The following is a 10,641-nucleotide window of genomic DNA, read 5'->3' as shown; positions in this document are numbered from 1 at the left end:
CAATAACATTTTATTTCTAGGTGCACGTGTATGAGGTATGTGTGTGCGCATTTGTGTGTGGGTGGGTGGGTGGCTGCCGGGGTGGCTGAATGGTGAATGTGTGACATAATCTCCTTAACTCGTCCTAATCCTCGTCATTCACTGATAGCCTTTACACAAATATAACCAACATCATGGTTGCCGGGGCTGCCTTCTTTCACTTTTCTTGTATGAGTGACTCCCTTCTCCTCCAACAGTCAATGAAATGACGCTAACAAAGGGCGCAGTGGATTGTGTATCTGTTATTTTTTTTCGGGCGAGCTCTGCATCAGTATGCAGATACTTGACATGCTATGGGATAGACATTAAGAAGGAGAAACGAGTGAGGGTCCAGCAGAAGTCACTGCGGAACAGCGCAGAGCCGCTGCACATGTGTACTGGAGAACCGTAAACAGTATAACTGATGCCAGGACATGATGCAACCTGTTGATTTCTGTTTTCCTGCGTGGATACTTCATTTGGGAAAAGGTGCAAACAACACACAAAAAAAATCCCATTTTTTTCTCTCTACAGTCCATTTACGACTGTTGATTCTGCAGGGAAGCACCGACATCAGGCCGCAGTTTAAACCATCTTTTACGCACTGCTATCACTGTGCAGGCCCCTAACCGACCAGGCGTAAACCAATTGGCTTTAGGGAGAAGTCACTAAGCTCCAGAGAGCAAATAATAGGGAGAATTCAAGCCTGCCAAAGAGCCATGCAGCCGCGCATCCTTAAAAGGTGACCGGGCGGATCGTGGTCAGTCACGTTATAGCTCGCAGACACTACTGGTGAGACACTTTCTGAAGTGGGAAAAATCATCTGTAGCTGTCATGACAGAATCGGTCAGAAAATGTCCGAATGTGATTGTACACAGAAGGTCTGTTAAGAATGGCTACAAAAACAGTGACATACCCTTGTCTGACAAAGTCAATAAAATAAATATGACGCTCGATTCGAAATTAAACGGAACATTTTCGCTGTGCTTTCAGCACCACGGACAGTTCTAAAACAGGAGTCACTAAACAGATGGAGGTTACCTGATTATCCACCTTAGATGTGTCTCGCAGTCCTTGAAGTTCACTGTCAGTGTGTGAGGTTTGCACATCAGGCATCTGCATCTTGTATACTGGAACACATCTGGCTTCAAAAACTAGCTGTGTTGCCAGAAAAAAAAAAAAAAAAAAAAAAAGATAAAAACAAATGATCCGAGTAGGTATAATATCAAGTGAGATTACGCACAACCCATTGTAGTGGAGAGAGCGTATGATCGCGTTTCTTAATTAAAATAGGACAGTTGGGCCTCTGAATTCAGTTTATTGTCATAGAAAAGTAATTAAGACGGAAAACAACATGTTTTCATTGAAAAATACATTCTCAAATGTCGCTGGACGTTTTCAGTTTTACGCAACTTAAAAAGGCCGTGGGTACTATTGGCATTTGTCATTATTATTTCACACAACATTATAAAACAGCTACGTGAGCTCATAAAAGATCCTCAATCGCCGCAACTTTCTATTCAAATGATGCTCGTGTGAGGCAGTGTGTGAAGCCTGTGTCGTAAAATGCATGCGCAGTTTATTATGGAGTCAACAAGTATTTTCCACGCTGATTAGCCCAGTCGGCGGTTAATGCTTCGTGAGCACGTTTGCCATATTTACTCATCAGGAAACGCCATGTCTGTAAATACTATAAAGCAATCTTTCACCGGCACAACACGCCACCCTCTCCTCCACTGCCGTGTCAGTCTAGATCTTTACGCACCTGTGCGTCAACCCACGCACACATATTTAAACACACGCCATGTTTGTCCCCCGGAAGAAAAAAAACAACAGCAAAACAGAGCCAAGACCCAAACCCAGAAAACCCACAAGTCGGTGCGGTGCAGTTGGACGCTCTGACAAATCTATTTGGGGCAAATTGTCAGTGAGAAACTTCCGCTCGAACTGCCTTGGACAAAACTGGCTGTTGGGGAGAGCAAATCCCGCTGCATGAGGGTGGGGGACAATGGGGGGCGAATGTGTTGATGTGCGGCCGGTGGCTGGGGAGGGACAATGGACGGATTAGTCAGTCCCCTGGCTGACTGATTTGAGATGGCTCCTCTCAGCCTCTCGCCGTGGGGAGTCCCATTGTCCCGCTTCTGATTCCCACTTCTCACAAACTCCAAACAAAAGTCAATCTCTTTCTCAAGGGGGGGAAAAATATCGACCCGTGTTTCAGCTGGGGAAAGTGACTCAAAAACTTATCTGCAAGAGATGTCTGACTCTCTAACACCCCTTCCACTCTTTATGTCTTTTTTTCCCCCCTTCGTCCCTGCCTTCATCCTCTTCATCTCCAGCTTTCGTTGACCGGTGGTGGTGGTGGAGGATAGCGGGATGTTGAATGATCAGACTCGAGTGGGGCACCTGTTGGAAGCTTAGAGGCGGCTTTGCGGCCGGGGTCATTAATATTAAAATATACAGAGATGCCATCACGGGCCGGTCTGAAATCGGTCTGATGTCGCCCCTGGGTTCCCTCTCTGGATGGACCTCTGCTTTCAGTCACTCGTGAAGAGCTTTCTTTTCTTTTTTTCTGTCTTCTCCTTTTCTTTTTTCCCTCCCTGAAAAGACTCGTTAACAAATTATGACAGCTGAGTAGAGGGGCTTAGTCTGTTCACACTGCAAAGACAAACACGTGAGAGCCAAGGAGCCCGCGATGTGGTCAGTGTATCTACAGTTCATTTAATATTCTGCCTGGGGTGTGTGAAAGTGTGAGGAAGATGAAAGAACAGGTTTCGGTGCTGCAGGGGTGGCTGGACTGGATTTGTGGGTGAAATGTGTACAGTAAACTCTCCATTAACGGCAAGTGACAAACATAAAATGAGTTGGAGTTTGTCTATGAGTTTAAAAGAGAAGTTTTAGGGCACATTTAACTTGTACTGCTGTTTTTATTTAGTATTGATATTTATTTTCAGATTCAGCCTATATTTTTTTGTTTATTCATCACTATCATGTTCCATGTTTTATGTCTGTCTTTTAACATCCTTAACATCCAATGCTGATGCAAGTGTTTTCCCTTAAACATGCTAATCTGTTGGATTAATGTGGTTTCATGGCTGCATGAATCAATTCAAGTGAAAAGAGAAAAGAAAAAATGTGCAACATCAATTTCCACCGCCCAACATCACTTCCTCCCTCATTCCATCATCCATCAATTAATAATCACTTGGTCTTGAGTAATAATTCGATGTTTTTTCCACATTCACTTTTCACAATTTACATCAGAATGGTTAAAAATTAGAAGGCAGACATTTGGCTGGAGTTTTGTTAAGAAAAAGAAACGCTACACTACATCAGTGTAGAATTAAAGTTAGGATCCAGTAGGATCTTTTTGCTTAAGCCCAAAGTTACTATAAGTTTTTGAGAACCTAAATACCTTGTGTTTATTTATATCTATGTGTTTTTTTTAAATAATCAGAGTTTTATATCCAAAAAGCGTTTAAAGAAAAAAAACAACTCAACTTGCTGAGTATTGAAAAGACGTTTCGCATCCAAGTAGCTTCTTCAGTTCTGGTGGGTAATTTGAAGTTTAAACAGTTTGACTGACCAGTAACTGGTGCCATTAATGTCCACTAACCACTAGAACCTTACTTGTCCTCGTTGCCATTCACAGCAACAGAGGACAGAGACAAAAAGTTCCCACCCTCAACGACCGAGTTTCCCATTTAGACCTCAACTTCCCACCACTGTCTTAGAACTTAAGATGCTACTTGGATGAGTGGTGAAACGTCTTCAGGAAACTCAATAAATCCAGTTGTGTTTGGGGATACCACGACCTGGATGGCTGAGAAATTTCACAGACATCAGAGCTTTATGCAAATAAGCTAAAATATTTAATTTATCCAGTTATGGGATAAAAACAAGGACTGATGATTTGTGTATATATAACAAAATCAAAAATCTCTCTAGTCAAGAATTAATGAAAATGCAAATATTTAAACTTCTGAGCTCAAGTTGTTCCTTGTTTCAGTGTAAAGTCTTCCAAACTATGTAGGTTCATGATTTAAACTGAGATTTGAGTAGAAATTGTTGTAGAAGTGTTACCCTGGAGGGGGACTTTTTGCCATTTGCCATTTTGCTGGCTGTCAGTGACAGACTTTAATGTACCGGTGGGATCCACTTGCACAAACTGACTGTGTTTGTCTTTCTGCTGTTTGTCCATATCTGTCCAGCAGTCAGTCTTTCTTCTTCCCTGCGACACGACATATCCCGCTGGCTCCACAGGTCGAGTTCAACGATCATTGCCCGAGGTCACACCGTCCACTCGTCATTAACCCTCAGGCACAGGAGCTGTCACCCGGAGCCTCACGCTCACCTCATGGGTCTTAATACACCCCCAGACACCCAGACACAATGAGGTACCGGTGATCCATTGATGGATGTGGCTATGTATGTGCTCAGGTGCTCTACAATGCTGGGAAGCAATTCTTTGAAAAGCAGAGGTCAGTATTTGAGTGTGTCTCAAGTGATACCCTAATAATCTAGTCTAGTCCCAGCACCTTATTAAAATTCAAAAAGAGCTAAAATACCTTTATTATTTTGGCTACGATGAAAAAATGTTCCAGTGTGTATAAGTTTTCTTCTGATTAAACTGTCGCACACTCGAAGAGAAGCGAAAACCATTAATTCAAGCTTCACTCACATGCTTTTGGAACAATTCCTTTACATCTGTAACTTTCTAGGCAATGTAAAATCTAAAACAATTCAAGTGAATGTACTATATACCCCAGATATCTGGACTGTTTGGAAGTGACAGGTAACATTTCAGTCGGTGCCGTGGGTGAAGACCGCCTGTTTTATTCATGAACCAGCTCCCTGGGCTCATTAAAACCTCAGACGATTCTCCAACTCTAAGTCACTCTAGCTTCTGAATCACTGAAGCTGATGTGAAGTGGAACAGATCAGTGCATCGCTCAAGTCAGCGTCACTGCTGCCAACTAATGCAGAGTAAAGAAATATGGCAAATCAACTTTGACCATGGATTGCGTAAGAATGAACCAAGCAGGCATGAGTTATTGCACGACTGAAGTCAACAAAGCAGCAACATCTGGACCTGGAAACATGAAGTTTAACCTGAACGTTCCAGAAAATGCCAAGATGGAGACTTCAAGACTTCTGACGCCCCAGAGGGTTTGTCCATCGTTAAAACAGTCTAAGATCACAATCTGCCCTTTTCAGCTTGTAGACTGACAACTCTGAAGCTGTTGTTGTTTCCAGTAACAAAGGCGCGAGCAGACTCAAGATTCAAGATTCAAGATCACTTTATCGATCCCCACAGGGAAATTGTTTTGTCAAAGAATCTCAAGATAACAAAGAACATAAACCCACTTGAACCCAGACGTAGTTTATAACATATATGAGTAAAATATCAATATTTCCAACGGCCTCATCTTTTCGTTATGGCTTTACATTATCAGGTTATGCTTGTTAGCTTGCTAACTGTGGATGGATGGATGCTAACAGTCACCTAGCAGCAGTCTTCTCACAACATGCCACTGATGTTACCATTTTATTTCCATGCATTTTGTGGTCACATGTTGTAACTTTCGTATGAGATTAAGTAGTTTTTTTAGATTAGCATGAGCTCTTCATATCAAGGGAGCATCTTTTAATGAGCCTGCCATGTTTCTACAGTAGCCCAGAGTGGAGAAACCAAACGCTGGCTGCAGAGATGGGCCATTTTTCTGTAGAGGTTATGGACAATTTACAACCTGGCCAGTAGATGCCAATAAAATAATAATGATAATTAATAGAGTCCACTTTCCCATTGATAACTAAATGGTACAAGCACATGCAAATGGAGCCACTGTGTGAAGTTATGATTTTAGCCAACGTTAGCCAACATAAGCTACCCGTCAGTCCCCAAGTGAGTCAGTCCAACAAATGTCCTGAAATGAGTAATGGAGACTTTTAAGTGTGAAGAGTTGAAAGTAATATGTTATTTCTTGTTTTATGTTGACACAGTTTTACTTTTAATTCATTTCAAAGCTACTATTTACTCACAGTAAACTACTTGTCCTTACTCAAGTAGTTATAAGGACAAAAAAAATCTTTCAAAATGACTGAAAGTATTACATTTTCTTTCAAAACATTATTATGTTTAATCATTTATTATTTATACCAATCGTATATAGTGAGACTTGCACTTGTGCTGACTTCACAGCATAGCCAAGAATAAAAATAGCAATATGAAGTATCAGTAATGAAAATTAATGGTGGTGACATATTGTATGTTACTTAAAGGCCTTTTATTTGTCTTTCTGTTGCACCCCCCTTTTTTACCTTTGAAAGATAGAGATTAGGAGTGATGAAAGCAGCTGGGGGACATGGGGTCCTTTTGAAACACCCAAACAATAACGAGGGCAAAGAGGCACTTATTTTTTTTCCTCATATTCACCACATTTTCTCAATCATCCACCCCTTTCTCAATCATGCACCCCAACCACCCAGCAGCTCAGTGCTTTCCCATCCTCAGATTCCCTCAAAGTTTCAGATGCTCACAATTCCACAATGCCCAGATGCTGTCCTTTGGCCCTTTACCCCCCTCAACCCAGAGCTATCATTCATAACCTTTCTGTGGAGCTGGGAGTGAAAGAGGTGGGATAAGGGAGAACGAGGGGGAGCGGAGAGCAACATGGCAGCTTATTTAGAAGACTTCCTTTATTGGAACATGTGCAAGCAGTTCACTCACAAAGGACTTAAATAGGATATTTTCTGTTCCCTATAGTTGCTTTCCCCTTTTAAGTGCCGAGGCAAAAAAAGTAAGTTTACAACTCCCTCCTCAATGGGGGCTCTTCACTCTCAGGTTGCGGGGACCTGAGTGACCTAGGAAAGTTAATTAGGAGGCGAACAAAGAGCGAGCTGGAGCAGAATGCCTTGCCTCTCCTCCAGCCAAAGATGTCATCCATTAATTAGGAAAATCTTTAAGGTGGCCTTATTGAATTTACAGAAAGCCCTGTGGTTGGCGGGCAACAGTTTTTTGATCAAGCCCTGACTCAAACAATGCCTTTCTGGGGGTTAAAAAAGAAGAAGAAGGGAGGAGATTGGTGGTAGAAGAAGAGTGGGAGAAAGGGAAAGGAGGGTGGAGGGTGGGGGGGACAAAAAAGAAACGTATGGGTTCGCCGCGCAGTACAGTTTAATGGGAGTTGGGGGGTGGGGTGGGGGGGCTGCTGATTGTGACAGCTCAGATTCACATGGGTATGGGGGGCATAGTTTGGGAATGATGTCATGCAAAGGCAACCTGGGGGCTTGGGAAGTAAGAAGGAGGGGGAACTGAGCTTGAGCCACAGGGGCCACTCAAAGTTAACATCGCTGCCTGCATCTGGGCCAAATCCTTTTCTTCTGGCCCAGGAGAGGCTTTCCTGAACGCCAAGCCCTCCACCACTCCTCCTACCGCCTGGCTCACAAATCCGGGGCTCGCTTTAAAGCTAACCTCTCGCTAACTGACTAGCTAACTGCCTATTCAACCCTGGCTCACTATGAATAATATAGCGGGGTAACGCTAAGCAGCGCCGGTGCTTTTGCAGTTGGCCAATTGAAGTGGCAACCTTTCGTAGTTTGTCTCCGAAAAGTTTCGCAAACTTCAATTCAGTGTGTTTCTTATATAGGCTTCGACTGTTCTTGTATTTGAATTGTGCTTTTTGTTATTCTAGGATTATGCCGTTGCCTTCATTTTATTTTCACTCACGAATTAGCGCTCCTTGTGAGAGCATGAGGTTGTCGCGTTCACACTGGCTTCGTTTCTTAAAGTGTGTCACTTTTCACCATGAATGTAGAAATGAATTTCTGGCATCAGGGATGTGCATGCTGCTTTTTTCACTGGTGATGCAGAAGTGGGGTAAGAGTTTAGTAACTTTTGGCTACTACTTTTCCATTCCAGAGCAATATTTAGTATTCTTCTGTTAAAATCAGGAGCAACTGTTGATGCTAATTTATTATAGATGGATATTTACTAAAGATAGAGATTCACTCATTAATCCAAAACTCTGTCGTTCAAAAATATTTACTAAAAGAAATATGTTCAAATATCCGTCAGTTTTCTCAAAACAGAATTACAGAGCGTGTGAAGATAATGCCTTTAAAATATTGTTCGTTAACACCAGAGATCACTGAAAAACAGTATCTTGTTAATTATCAGAGTATTAAAATAATTTCACAAAAAAGAATTACTTGGATTAAGTTGAGGACGCCCACTGACTTCTTCCATTTTAAGACGCTATAAAACACTGAAGTGTTTGGGAGTGCGCTGCAGTGCAGCAATGATAAATGGTGATAAAATTGACAGTTTGATGATGCAACTTGTCAAACAGGCAAACTGCTAAGACATGCCAAACTGGCGGGTGTATAAATAAATCTTTTTTTATTTTTTTCCTTTGTCATAATTGTAGGTAACAGGATGAACGATGCACATTTCTTTGCCGCATCCCTGGAAGTGGCGACGACTAAAGCAAACCCACCACCGTGGACGAGAGATAAAAGTCACGTGCATGCTCATAGTATATGCTGGCATGCTGTCTCTTGGGACATGAACCCTTCACCCCACCCCCCTCCTGGGGGACTAATTTGAGGGGAGGGACGATGTGTTTAGTTGCTTGTCAGAAACAATCACCTCCGGCCCATTACATTTACAGCACGTCGTGCTTTCAATTGCTGTAACACACTCAGCTCCGAGAGGGGGAAGGTGGCCCTGAGAGAGACTGTATAAACAAACTACAAATCTGGGGACATGAAACTTTAGCGGACGTCTGTGAACGACGGTCAGGGGAGCCAAATGTTAAAAGTCACTGCTAGCTACTTGGAGGTGGATAAATCAGTTTTAACCTTCTTTTTTTTACCTTGAGATGTGAGATTAAAGTGAATAACAACTTTATTTAGTGTGCCCTGCGCCGCCCCCACCTCTCTCTTGTCCTCTGTCCCGTCCCACCCGTCCCCTCTCTGTTCTGTTTGGGCACTGGAGGTTGTCAGTCGGGGTTTATGTCCAGTTCACTGGAGCTGAAAGAAGTCAGTTTCGCGTCTTGTTATGGAACAAGTCGTCCTGCCTCTCAGGAGCGATGAGAAGAGGTCTGGGCGAGCGGGGCGAGCAGGGAGCGGGGACCGTCCCCTGCAGGCGACCAGCAGTGAGGAAGTCAATGCAGCTTTTGTGTGGCTGCTGTCGGCTGCGTGTTTGGTAATTATCCCCGTCTTTATGAGCACAGGCTGGACTTTCCAGGAGAGATCCCAACCCGGCCGGCCCACGGAAGAGTGCACAACACACCGTCAACAAAGATTAACTTCTCACGGTGCCGCCGAGGTGCCTGGTTTGGGGGAGATGCAGTAAATACACGAAGCCCTCTTTTGTGTGACATGATGAGCAGATCCTGCAGTGTTAAGAAAGCGACACCTGTGAAGCTGACAGATACCACCTCCATTCTTTTTCTTTGTTTTTTTTTTTTTTTACATTACTTTGCATTTGATCGTTCGTTGCAACCAAAAATGCAACCTCTGTCAGACATTTGAAGATGGTGAAACCAATTATGACTACTTTATGTAAAGTTAGCATTCGGTTCAGCCAACTAAAAGATGAGATCCACATGGGTGCACAGGGTAAAGGAACATGGGTAAATGAATGCTTTGGTTAGTAGGGAAAAAAATAAAAGTAAGTGTTGGACTTTTTCTGTAAAACCCATGTCTTTTGTGAAAGATGTTTACTGGCTAACTGAATCCAGTATAAAGTAACCTGGAACAAAACAAGTTGATCCAACTAAGTGTTTGTAGGTTTGTAAAAAAAAAAAAAGGTTCAAGACCACAATCTTTTGTGTGTATTAAATTAAGACCAGTTCAAAAGCTGTAACGCTTAAAATTGATCTCAAATATAACAGGAAAGTAGAATAAAATACTCACGTAGAAGTACCTCACACTTATGCACGCATATGTACTTTCCTTTATTGTATTCTCTTTACTTTACAATATAATTATTATACATATTCACTGAACTGTGCATTTCTCGTGGTCAGCTGTAAATGTGAGTGTGCTGTATGGAGTACATGTAATGACGAGTAGATTTATATAAAGTAACTTACCACATTATCCATGTCATAATTATTCTACAACTCTTTGGACTGACATCTGGCCTGTGTTGTTTTTCTATCCTTCATTTCCATTTCATGTTAATTTAAAAATACTATGTGGGTGTTTCTGTGCACAAATCAGATATTGTATTTGTATTTGGTTCACCTAATATATATATATATTTTTAACTGCATATAGCATATACAGTTCTTTTTTGTTCTCTGAACTCTATAGGTCTGCTGACTACTGTCCTGCTCAGCCACCTGAAACCAAAGTAAGCTAAACACTGTGATTCTAGTTTCACCTTCATCCTCATCGTCACCTTCATTATTAGCATTTTTTTTTTCTCCCCTGCCATCACAGTTTTCACACTCTTCCTCGCCCTCATCCCAACCACTGCCCTGACATTACCACCATCACCATCCTCGTCAGCTTCTCGGTCCTTCCTCTGATCATCACCACAGCTCCAATCATAATGACCTGATCACTATCATCATGTTTCTTCATCATCGTCGCCATCTGCCATCATTCACTGGC

This window comes from Mugil cephalus, chromosome 21, assembly GCF_022458985.1.
Source record: "Mugil cephalus isolate CIBA_MC_2020 chromosome 21, CIBA_Mcephalus_1.1, whole genome shotgun sequence".
Lineage (NCBI taxonomy): Eukaryota > Metazoa > Chordata > Actinopteri > Mugiliformes > Mugilidae > Mugil > Mugil cephalus.
This window is presented reverse-complemented; position numbering follows the sequence as displayed.